Source organism: Ranitomeya imitator, chromosome 1 (genome assembly GCF_032444005.1).
Source record: "Ranitomeya imitator isolate aRanImi1 chromosome 1, aRanImi1.pri, whole genome shotgun sequence".
Classification (NCBI taxonomy): Eukaryota; Metazoa; Chordata; class Amphibia; order Anura; family Dendrobatidae; genus Ranitomeya; species Ranitomeya imitator.
Genome location: NC_091282.1, coordinates 633,344,742 through 633,357,430, shown reverse-complemented (window position 1 = coordinate 633,357,430; position 12,689 = coordinate 633,344,742).

Below are 12,689 nucleotides of genomic sequence, written 5' to 3'. Positions count from 1 at the left end.
CGGGTGCCGGTGACTCGTCGTGACTCAGTTTCAGCAGGGAACAGTCCTTCATGCGCAGCTTTGTCGGAGAGCGCCGTGCACCGCTGCTGCGTGAAGACCAAATTGAAGCCGTTGTCGGGTGGGTGGCAGCTAACGCCTCGGCGTCGACTTCAGTTAGTGCCACATCCTCTCAGGCACAGACCACTGGAGAGCAGCCATCTGTCTCTTCACCACCTGCCAAATTGGCCAGGCAGTCAGAGAGCCCAGGACAGGAGCCGTCTCTACTTCTGTTCTCTGAATCTCTTGGCTTGGAAACAGGGGGCCAGCCATGCAGCATTGGAGAAATGGAAGAAGAGGCAGTGTGCAGTGATGCCCAACAGCTTTGTCTCTCTGACTCTGAAGAGGCGGGTGGGCCAGTGCCTCCGGTGACCACAGCGCAGTACGCATCTGATGATGAAACTCAGGTGCCGCTTTCTGGTGCGTACTGTGCTGCCGAGACTACCCAGGAGGAGCAGTTGGTGGCAGAGGGTAGTGGAGATGATGAGGTCGTTGACCCATCGTGGCGTGAGGAACAGGAAGGTCGTGGGAGCAGCTCTGAGGAAGAGATTCCCCTTACGGGCCAAAGAGGGAGGGGGAGGGGGAAGACTGCGGAGCCTGTAGCCTCCACTTTGGCTCCCGTTAGGAGCCTGTCTCTTTCCAAAGCCAAAAAGGGCGCTCCCAAGACTTGCAGTGCCTGGTCCTTTTTTGACACAGTTGCAGATGACATTTGTTTTGTCAAATGCAAGCTGTGTCATCAGAAAGTCAAAAGAGGGAAAAATGTCAGCAACCTCAATACCACAAATATGTGGAAACATGTGCGGACCAGGCACGCGGTGGAGTTACAGAAACAGACTGAAGATGTAGGCCAACCAACAGCGGCAGCTACCACCTCTTCAGCTCGTGTTGCCTCTTCCTCCAGCTCACGCACAGCTGGTTTGGCTTCCTCCCAGGATCGCCATGGAAGAACCTCTGGCACTGTTGTCCAGAGACCTTGTGTAATTCCACCCTCAGCACCACCTTCCCAGTCATCCTCACACTCCCAGTCTACTCTACAGCCATCGGTAGTACAGGCATGGGAGAAAAGGCGGGCATTCTCGGCCAACCACCCCCGAGCACAGGCTCTGAATGCAGGCATTGCCAAACTGTTGTCCCTGGAAATGCTCTCGTTCAGGCTGGTGGAGACTGACAGCTTCCGTGACTTGATGGCATTGGCAGTCCCACAGTACAAGGTGCCCAGCCGCTTTTACTTCAGCAGGCAAGCTGTCCCTGCCCTGCACAGGCATGTTGAGGGAAACATAAAACATGCGCTACTGAACGCCGTCAGTAGCAAGGTCCACCTCACCACCGATGCGTGGACCAGTCAGCATGGACAGGGGCGATACGTTTCCGTCACTGCCCATTGGGTTAATATTGTTGAGCCAGGTACAGATCGTGCGAGTGGCGCAGGACGTGTCCTGCCCACTCCAAGGATTGCAGGAATCCAGTCTGTACGCATTGACTCCTCCTCTTACACAAGTTCCTCAGAATCAACTCTGCAGGAGCCGTCACAGTCCACCTCCACATGGACCCGTGAACGTTTACCTATGACCGACATGAGCACAGCCGTGGCCAAACGTCAGCAGGCCGTCTTGAAACTTGTTTCATTGGGGAATCGAAGCCACACAGCGCAGGAGCTCTGGAATGCCATCAAGCAGGAGAGCGATGTGTGGTTACTGCCAGCGAATCTCCAGCCAGGCATGGTAGTGTGTGACAATGGCCGAAATCTGGTGGCAGCTTTGGCCCTTGGCAACCTCACTCACATCCCATGTCTGGCACATGTGCTCAATTTGGTTGTGCAGAGTTTTCTGAGGGACTATCCGGATCTTGATGCCCTGCTGCACAAGGTCCGCCTAGAGTGTGCTCACTTGCGGCGTTCCAGCTTGGCCAGATCCCGCATTGCTGCTCTGCAGCGCCGATTCCGCCTTCCGGAACACCGCATCATATGTGACCTACCTACCCGGTGGAATTCCACGTTACATATGTTGGAGCGGTTGTGTCAGCAGCAGCAAGCAGTTATGGAGTACCAGCTGCATCAGGCGCAAAGAAGTCGCAGTCAGTGCCGATCAGACTTCACAACCACAGAGTGGGCCACTATGAAGGACGTCTGCCAGGTTTTGCGTCCTTTTGATTATTCCACGCGGATGGCAAGTGCAGATGATGCACTAGTCAGCATGACTGTCCCCCTTATCTGCCTGCTTCAGCAAACTTTGCAAGGGTTAAGGGATGATGTTGTGGAAGAGGTGGAGGATGAGGAGTCACCTTTTCCATCAGCTTCTGGAGAGTCAGCGCCACGTGGTTCCTCACAAAGGGGTACGCAGGGGCCAATTTGTGAGGAGGATGAGGAGGAGTCAATGGAGGAGGAAGAGCTCCGTCCAGAGGAGGGAGCGACACAATTGTCCAGTGGTCAGTGTGTACAGCGAGGGTGGGGTGATGACGAGCGGGCAGAGATCATGTCTCAAGCAGGGGACAGCGTTTCTGGGCCAGTTGGCACTCTGCAGCACATGGTGGATTTCATGCTGCAGTGCCTGAGAAACGACCGCCGCATCGACCACATTCTCAACATGCCTGATTATTGGGTGTTCACCCTCCTCGATCCTCGCTACCGGCACAACGTCCAAAACCTCATCCCAGCGTTGACCCGGGAGCGTAAATTGCGGGAGTACCACGACACACTGGTGAATTCCATCATCTTCTCCTGTCCAACTGAGAGGAGTGCTGCTAGTGCTTTACAAAGCAGCTCAGTGCGTCGAGGCAGTGGGGGAGGCTCTGCCCAAAGAGGGAGCAGAAGCAGTGCCTCTGCCCAAGGCAAGCACAGTATGGCACAACTCTGGCACACTTTTGTGTGCCCGCCCCAAATGTCTACACCATCACCGGCGGCTCCAGTCAGCAGGAGGCAACGGTTCCGTCAGATGGTGACAGACTACATGGCTTGCCCTCTTACTGTACTCCCAGACGGCTCTTCCATGTTCAAGTTTTGGGTCTCTAAGCTGGATACATGGCCAGAGCTAAGCCAGTATGCATTGGAGGTGCTGGCTTGCCCTGCGGCTAGTGTCTTATCGGAACGTGTCTTTAGTGCCGCAGGTGGTGTACTAACAGACCGTCGCATGCGACTGTCCTCCGATAACGTTGACCAGCTTACTTTCCTGAAAATGAACCAGGCCTGGATCTCGCAGGAATTTACCACTCCTCTGCCTGATTAAGTAATTGGGTGTCATCCAGGTCTCCTGCTGTGTTCATCTTTCTAACACCTGAACTGCTATTCCTGGGCTCCAACACCGCCAGTTGCGGCTCAGAAGTGCAGGCTGCACAGTAAAAACATACGACCCAGTGTTATTGGGTTTCAGTAACGTCAGCTGATCCCCAGCTGTGTAGCCGGCAATGTGTCCTGCGACCGCCACGCTGGCACAACAACCTAAATGTAAGGGAACCTGTCCCCCCCCCCCCCCATCGTTTGTTACTGAAAGAGCCATCTTGTGCAGCAGTAATGCTGCACAAGAAAAAGGTAGCTCTTTTGGTTTAGCTCCTTGCACACGCAGAACTTAACACTTATAAAATGTGTTCACTGATACCGTTATACCGTCCTGGAGCTGGGACTTTCCTTCGTAATGTGACGCAGCACAGCCGTCATTCCTACCCCCTTGGTGCCATGCGCTGCCTCCTCAGCGTTGTTTTAAGCTGTCACGGAGCCTGCGCTGTTCTGTTATCCCTTGGGCATGCCCTATTTGCGCTGCCTGTCTTCTGACATAATTTGGTGTCAGGCTGGCTGCGCCTGTGCGGCCGCGCTGCCCGAGATCCCGCCTCGCAGTGTCTTCTGATTGAGTCACACTGCGGGCCTGGGATCCATGGGCATGCGCAGTGCATATCTTCCCCTCGGGCTCTCGCTCATTTCCCTCCGCCTTCTTTAGACTGTGCGCCATCAGCTGATCCCTAATAGCATGCCACGGCCGTGACACCGCACAGTCTGAAGAAGAGGGAAGGAGGGGAGTGAGAGTCGAGTATATGCACTGTGCATGCCCATGGATCCAAGGCCCGCAGTGGGATTACGTTAGACGAGACTGCGAGGTGAGATCTGGAGCAGCGTGGACGCACAGGCACTGACAGCCTGACACCAAATTATGTCAGAAGACAGGCAGCGCTAATTGGGCATGGCCAAGGGCTAACAGAACAGCGCAGGCTCCGTGACAGCTTAAAACAACGCTGAGGAGGCAGCGCACGGCACCAAGGGGATAGGAATGACAGCTGTGCTGTGTCCCATTACGAAGGAAATTCGCACCTCCGGGACGGTTGAACGGTATAAGGGGACACATTTTTAGTGTTTACTTCAGTGTTTGCAAGGAGCATAATTAAAAGAGCAACCTTTTCCTTTTGCATCCTTAGTGCTGCACAAGATGGCTCTTTCAGCTACAAACGTCTTGGGGGGGGGTTAAAGGTTCCCTTTCAACTTGCTCCAATCAGGCTTCGGCCTACACTCTGTTCCTCTGCTCCTCCTGCTGACCCTGGGCTCTAACACCGCCAGTTGGTGCCTGGAAGTGCTGTGTGCACAGCTAACAGTCGCTCCTCTGTTATTGGGGTTCAGTAACGTCAGCTGATCCCCAGCTGTGTGTGCGGCAATACCTCCAATCTGCTCCTCCTGCTGTCCTGGGCTCTAACACCGCCAGTTGGTGCCTGGAAGTGCTGTGTGCACAGTTAACAGTCGCTCCTCTGTTATTGGGGTTCAGTAACGTCAGCTGATCCCCAGCTGTGTGTGCGGCAATACCTCCAATCTGCTCCTCCTGCTGTCCCTGGGCTCTAACACCGCCAGTTGGTGCCTGGAAGTGCTGTGTGCACAGTTAACAGTCGCTCCTCTGTTATTGGGGTTCAGTAACGTCAGCTGATCCCCAGCTGTGTGTGCGGCAATACCTCCAATCTGCTCCTCCTGCTGTCCCTGGGCTCTAACACCGCCAGTTGGTGCCTGGAAGTGCTGTGTGCACAGTTAACAGTCGCTCCTCTGTTATTGGGGTTCAGTAACGTCAGCTGATCCCCAGCTGTGTGTGCGGCAATACCTCCAATCTGCTCCTCCTGCTGTCCCTGGGCTCTAACACCGCCAGTTGGTGCCTGGAAGTGCTGTGTGCACAGTTAACAGTCGCTCCTCTGTTATTGGGGTTCAGTAACGTCAGCTGATCCCCAGCTGTGTGTGCGGCAATACCTCCAATCTGCTCCTCCTGCTGTCCCTGGGCTCTAACACCGCCAGTTGGTGCCTGGAAGTGCTGTGTGCACAGTTAACAGTCGCTCCTCTGTTATTGGGGTTCAGTAACGTCAGCTGATCCCCAGCTGTGTATCCGGCAACGTGTCATGCGACCGCCACGCTGGCACAACTAAAATGTAAGGGGACCTGTCCCCCCCCCCTAGGCGTTTGTTACTGAAAGAGCCACCATGTGCAGCACTAATACTGCACAAGGGAAAGGTCGCTCTTGAAATTATGCTCCTTGCAAACGCTGAACTACACATTCATGTAATGTGTCCCCTCACACCGTCCAACCGTCCCGGAGGTGGGACTTTCCTTTGTAATGTGACGCAGCACAGCCGTCATTGCTACCCCCTTGCCACCGTGCGCTGGCTCCTTAGCGTTGTTTGATTCCGTCATGGACCCTGCGCTGTTATGTTATCCCTTGGCCATGCACAGTTTGCGCTGCCCGTCCTCTGACATCATTTGTTGTCGTCCTGGCTGCGCCTGTGCGTCCACGCTGCCCGAAATCCCACCTCACAGTGTCGTCTAATGTGATCCCACAGTGGGCCTGGTATCCATGGCCATGCGCAGTGCATATACTAGCCTCTCACTCCCCTTCTTCATGCTTCTTCAGACTAGGCGGCGTCAGCTGATCCCTAATAGCATGCCACGGCCGTGACGCCGCACAGCCTGAAGAAGCAGGAAGGAGGTGAGTGAGAGGCGATGATATGCACTGCGCATGCCCATAGATCCCTGGCCCGCAGTGGGACTACATTAGATGACACTGCAAGGTTGGATCTCGGGCAGCTTGGACGCACAGGCACTGCCAGCCTGACACCTACATGATGTCAGAAGACGGGCACCGCTAACTGTGCATGGCCAAGGGATAACATTACAGCGCGGGCTCCGTGACAGAACCAAACAACGTTGAGGAGGTGGCGCACGGCACCAAGGGGGTTGGAATGACGGCTTTGCTGTGTCACATTACAAAGGAAAGTCCCACTTCCGGGACGGTTTGACAGTGTGAGGGGACACATTATATGAGTGTGTACTTCAGCGTTTGCAAGGAGCATAATTTTTAGAGCCACCATTTGCCATGTGCAGTATTACTGCTGTACAAGATGGCTCTTTCAGCAACAAATGCCTGGGGGGGGGGGTTAAAGGTTCCCTTTCAACTTGCTCCACTGCAGGCTTCGGCCTACACTCTGCTCCTCTTTGATTCCCTGGGTTTCAACACTGTCAGTTGCCACCTGGAAGTGTTGTCTACACAGAAAAAACACTAGCTGATGTGTCAATAGGGTTCAGCACCGCCAGCTGTTCCCCTGCTGTGTAGTCGGCAACGTGTCCAGCACAAGCCACGCTGGCACAACAGAACAAAAGCTGCCACCAGTGCAGGCTTCGGCCTACACTCTGCTCCTCTCCTCCTCCTGCTGACCCTGGGCTTAAACACCGCTAATTTTTGCCCGGAAGTGCTAGCTGCACAGAGAAAAACACCAGCCAATGTGTTAGTGGGGTTCAGCAACGCCAGCTGTTCCCCTGCTGTGTAGCCGGCAACGTGACCTGCAAACGCCACGCAGGCACATGAACTGAAATTAAAGGGAACCTGGCCCCACCCCCCCAGATGTTTCTATGTATAACAGCCACCTAGTACAGCAGTACTGCTGCATTTGTACAAGGTGGCTGATTTTTTATCCTTGCCCACGTAGAATTAAACACGTAAAATATGTGTCTCATTACAGACCATTACAATGTCCCTGAGGTGTGACTTTCCTTTTTAATGACACGCACCACCCCCCTTGGTAGCGCTGCCCGTCTTCTGACATCATTGGTTGGCTGCCTGTGCCTGTGCGTCCGCCCTGCCCGACACAACCCCCCTCGTTTCATATATTTTGGCTGCGAGGGTGTGATTGATGGGCATGTGCAGTGCATATGTTCGCCTGTCTTAACTCATCTCCTTCCGCCTTCTTCAGACTGTGCGGCCTCCTGGCCGTGGTAGGCGATAAGGGATCAGCTGAGGCCGCCCAGTCTGAAGCAGGTGTAAGGACATGTGTGAGCGGCAAACATATTTACTGCACAAGGCCACGAATCCCAGCCACGCAGTGTGATTTTTTGAAAACACACTGCGGGCCTGGGATTCATATCCATTGCTAACCGCAACGGCCAACATGAAATGAGGTGAGAAGACAGGCAGCGCTCACAGCGCATGGCCAAGGGATCACAATAGCGCAGACTCCTGTACAGCTAATAACAACGCTCAGGATTCTGCGCCCAGCACCTAGGTGTAAATTTTGACACCTGTGCTGCGTCTCCTTAAAAAGACAAGTCACGCCTCCACTACTGTTAGACAGTATAATGGGCTAAATAGTGTACGTGTTTTATTCAGCGTGTGCAAGGAGCAAACTAAATAGAGCAACCTTTTACTTGTGCAGCATTAATGCTGCACAAGGTGTGGCTCTTGTACCTTGCAACACCTGAGGGGGGGTTAAAGGTTACCTTTGAAATTGGTTCAACTAGGCTTTGGCCTACACTCTGCTCCTCTCCTCCTCCTGCTGACCCTGGGCTCTAACACCGCTAGTTTTTGCCCGGAAATGCGAGCTTCACAGAGAAAAACAACAGCCAATGTGTTAGTGGGGTTCAGCACCACCAGCTGTTCCCCTGCTGTGTAGCCGGCATCGTGTCCAGCACAAGCCACGCTGGCACAACCGACCAAAAGCTGCCACCAGTGCAGGCTTCGGCCTACACTTTGCTCCTCTCCTCCTCCTGCTGACCCTGGGCTATAACACCGCCAGTTGTAGCCTGGAAGTGCTAGGTGCACAGAGAAAAACACCCGCCAATGTGTTAGTGGGGTTCAGCACCGCCAGCTGTTCCCCTGCTGTGTAGCTGGCAACGTGTCCTGCAAACGCCACGCAGGCACATGAACTGAAATTGAAGGAAGCCTGCCTCCACCCCCAGGTGTTTCTATGTATAACAGCCACCTTGTACAGCAGTACTGCTGCATTTGTACAAGGTGGCTTACTTTTTCTCCTTGCCCACGTTTAATTAAACACGTACTAAATGTGTCTCATTGAGACCATTCCACTGTCCCTGAGGTGTGACTTTCCTTTCTAATGATACGCAGCACCACCCTTGTTAGCGCTGCCTGTCTTTTGACATCATTGGTTAGCTGGCTGCGCCTGTGCGTCTGCCCTGCTCGAAACAACGCCCCTCGGTGTCTTATTTTTTTGGACGCCGAGGGTGTGATTGATGGGCATGTGCAGTGCATATGTTTGCCTGTGTTCACTCATCTCCTTCCGCCTTCTTCAGACTGGGTGGCCTCATGGCCGCGGCATGCGATAAGGGATCAGATGAGGCCGCCCAGTCTGAAGCAGGTGTAAGGACATGTGTGAGCGGCAAACATATTTACTGCACAAGGCCACGAATCCCAGCCACGCAGTGTGATATTTTGAAAACACACTGTGGGTCTGGGATTCATGTCCATTGCTAACCGCAACGGCCGACATGAAATGAGGTCAGAAGACAGGAAGCGCTCACAGCGCATGGCCAAGGGATAACAAGAGCGCAGACTCCTGTACAGCAATTAACAACGCTCAGGAAGCTGCGCCCATGCACCAAGGTGTTATTTTCGACACCTGGGCTGCTTTTCTTTAAAAAGAAAAGTCACGCCTCCACTACTGTTTTACAGTAGAATGGGCTAAATAGTGTACGTGTTTTATTCAGCGTGTGCAAGGAGAAAAATGAAGAGAGCAACCTTTTACTTGTGCAGCATTAATGCTGCACAAGGTGTGGCTCTTGTACCTTGCAACACCTGAGGGGGGGTTAAAGGTTACCTTTGAAATTGGTTCAACTAGGCTTCGGCCTACACTCTGCTCCTCTCCTCCTCCTGCTGACCCTGGGCTATAACACCGCCAGTTGTAGCCTGGAAGTGCTAGGTGCACAGAGAAAAACACCCGCCAATGTGTTAGTGGGGTTCAGCACCGCCAGCTGTTCCCCTGCTGTGTAGCCGGCATCGTGTCCAGCACAAGCCACGCTGGCACAACTGACCAAAAGCTGCCACCAGTGCAGGCTTCGGCCTACACTCTGCTCCTCTCCTCCTCCTGCTGCCCCTGGGCTCAAACACCGCTAGTTTTTGCCCGGAAATGCGAGCTGCACAGAGAAAAAAAACAGCCAATGTGTTTGTGGGGTTCAGCACCGCCAGCTGTTCCCCTGCTGTGTAGCCTGCATCGTGTCCAGCACAAGCCACGCTGGCACAACTAACCAAAAGCTGCCACCAGTGCAGGCTTCGGCCTACACTTTGCTCCTCTCCTCCTCCTGCTGACCCTGGGCTCTAACACCGCCAGTTTTTGCCCGGACATGCGAGCTGCACAGAGAAAAACACCAGTCAATGTGTCAGTGGGGTTCAGCAACGCCAGCTGTTCCCCTGCTGTGTAGCTGGCAATGTGTCCTGCAAACGCCAAGCAGGCACATGAACTGAAATTGAAGTGAGCCTGCCCCCCACCCCCAGGTGTTTCTATGTATAACAGCCACCTTGTACAGCAGTACTGCTGCATTTGTACAAGGTGGCTGACTTTTTCTCCTTGCCCACGTGGAACTCAACACGTACAAAATGTGTCTCATTAGAGACCATTACAATGTCCCTGAGGTGTGACTTTACTTTTTAATGACACGCAGCACCCCCATTGTTAGCGCTGCCCGTCTTCAGACATCATTGGTTGGCTGGCTGTGCCTGTGAGTCCGCCCTGCCCGACACAACGCCCCTCGTTGTCTCATATATTTTGACTGCGAGGGTGTGATTGATGGGCACGAGCAGTGCATATGTTCGCCTGTCTTCACTCCCCTCCTTCCGCCTTCTTCAGACTGTGCAGCCTCATGGCCGTGGCAGGCAATAAGGGATCAGCTGAGGTCGCCCAGTCTGAAGCAGGTGTAAGGACATGTGTGAGCGGCGAACATATTTACTGCACAAGGCCACGAATCCCAGCACCGCAGAGTGACTTTATGGAAAGGCACTGTGGGTCTGGGATTTATGGCCATCGCTAACCGCACCGGCAAACATGAAATGAGGTCATAAGACGGCCTGCACTAACAGGGTATTGCCAAGGGATAACACAAGAGCGCACTCTCCTGTACTGCAAATAACAACAGTAAGGAGTCTGCGCCCAGCACCTAGGTGTAAATTTTGACACCTGTGCTGCGTCTTCTTCAAAAGAAAAGTCACGCCTCCACTACTGTTTGACAGTATAATGGGCTAAATAGTGTACGTGTTTTATTCAGCGTGTGCAAGGAGCAAAAGGAAGAGAGCAACCTTTTACTTGTGCAGCATTAATGCTGCACAAGGTGTGGCTCTTGTACCTTGCAACACCTGAGGGGGGGTTAAAGGTTACCTTTGAAATTGGTTCAACTAGGCTTCGGCCTACACTCTGCTCCTCTCCTCCTCCTGCTGACCCTGGGCTATAACACCGCCAGTTGTAGCCTGGAACTGCTAGGTGCACAGAGAAAAACACCCGCCAATGTGTTAGTGGGGTTCAGCACCGCCAGCTGTTCCCCTGCTGTGTAGCCGGCATCGTGTCCAGCACAAGCCACGCTGGCACAACCAACCAAAAGCTGCCACCAGTGCTGGCTTCGGCCTACACTCTGCTCCTCTCCTCCTCCTGCTGACCCTGGGCTCTAACACCTCTAGTTTTTGCCCGGAATTGATAGCTGCACAGAGAAAAACACCAGCCAATGTGTTAGTGGGGTTCAGCACCGCCAGCTGTTCCCCTGCTGTGTAGCCGGCATTGTGTCCAGCACAAGCCACGCTGGCACAACCAACCAAAAGCTGCCACCAGTGGAGGCCTCGGCCTACACTCTGCTCATCTCCTCCTCCTGCTGACCCTGGGCTCTAACACCGCTAGTTTTTGCCCGGAATTGCTAGCTGCACAGAGAAAAACACCAGCCAATGTGTTAGTGGGGTTCAGCACCGCCAGCTGTTCCCCTGCTGTGTAGCTTGCAACATGACCTGCAAACGCCACGCAGGCACATGAACTGAAATTGAAGGGAGCTTGCCCCCCACCCCCAGGTGTTTCTATGTATAATAGCCACCTTGTACAGCAGTACTGCTGCATTTGTACAAGGTGGCTGACTTTTTCTCCTTGCCCACGTGGAACTCAACACGTACATAATGTGTCTCATTGAGACCATTCAACTGTCCCTGAGGTGTGACTTTCCTTTCTAATGATACGCAGCACCATCCTTGGTAGCGCTGCCCGTCTTCTGACATCATTGGTTTGCTGCCTGTGCCTGTGCGTCCGCCCTGCCCAACACAACGCCCCTCGTTGTCTCATATATTTTGGCTGCGAGGGTGTTATTGATGGGCATGTGCAGTGCATATGTTCGCCTGTCTTAACTCATCTGCTTCCGCCTTCTTCAGACTGTGCGGCCTCATGGCCGCGGCATGCGATAAGGGATCAGATGAGGCCGCCCAGTCTGAAGCAGGTGTAAGGACATGTGTGAGCGGCAAACATATTAACTGCACAAGGGCACGAATCCCAGCCACGCAGTGTGATTTTTTCCAAACACACTGTGGGTCTGGGATTCATGTCCACCGCTAACCGCATCGGCCAACATGAAATGAGGTCAGAAGACAGGAAGCGCTCACAGCGCATGGCCAAGGGATAACAAGAGCGCAGACTCCTGTACAGCAAATAACAACGCTCAGGAAGCTGCGCCCATGCACCAAGGTGTTATTTTCGACACCTGGGCTGCTTTTCTTTAAAAAGACAAGTCACGCCTCCACTACTGTTTTACAGTAGAATGAGCTAAATAGTGTACGTGTTTTATTCAGCGTGTGCAAGGAGAATAATTAAGAGAGCAACATTTTACTTGTGCAGCATTAATGCTGCACGAGGTGTGGCTCTTGTACCTTGCAACACCTGAGGGGGGTTAAAGGTTACCTTTGAAATTGGTTCAACTAGGCTTCGGCCTACACTCTGCTCCTCTCCTCCTCCTGCTGACCCTGGGCTCTAACACCGCCAGTTTTTGCCCGGACGTGCTAGCTGCACAGAGAAAAACACCAGCCAATGTGTTAGTAGGGTTCAGCACCGCCAGCTGTTCCCCTGCTGTGTAGCCGGCATCGTGTCCAGCACAAGCCACGCTGGCACAACCAACCAAAAGCTGCCACCAGTGGAGGCTTCGGCCTACACTCTGCTCATCTCCTCCTCCTCCTGACCCTGGGCTCTATCACCGCTAGTTTTTGCCCTGAATTGCTAGCTGCACAGAGAAAAACACCAGCCAATGTGTTAGTGGGGTTCAGCACCGCCAGCTGTTCCCCAGCTGTGTAGCCGGCAACGTGACCTGCAAACGCCACGCAGGCACAGCAGAACAAAAGCTGCCACCAGTGCAGGCTTCGGCCTCCACTTTGCTCCTCTCCTCCTCCTGCTGACCCTGGGCTCAT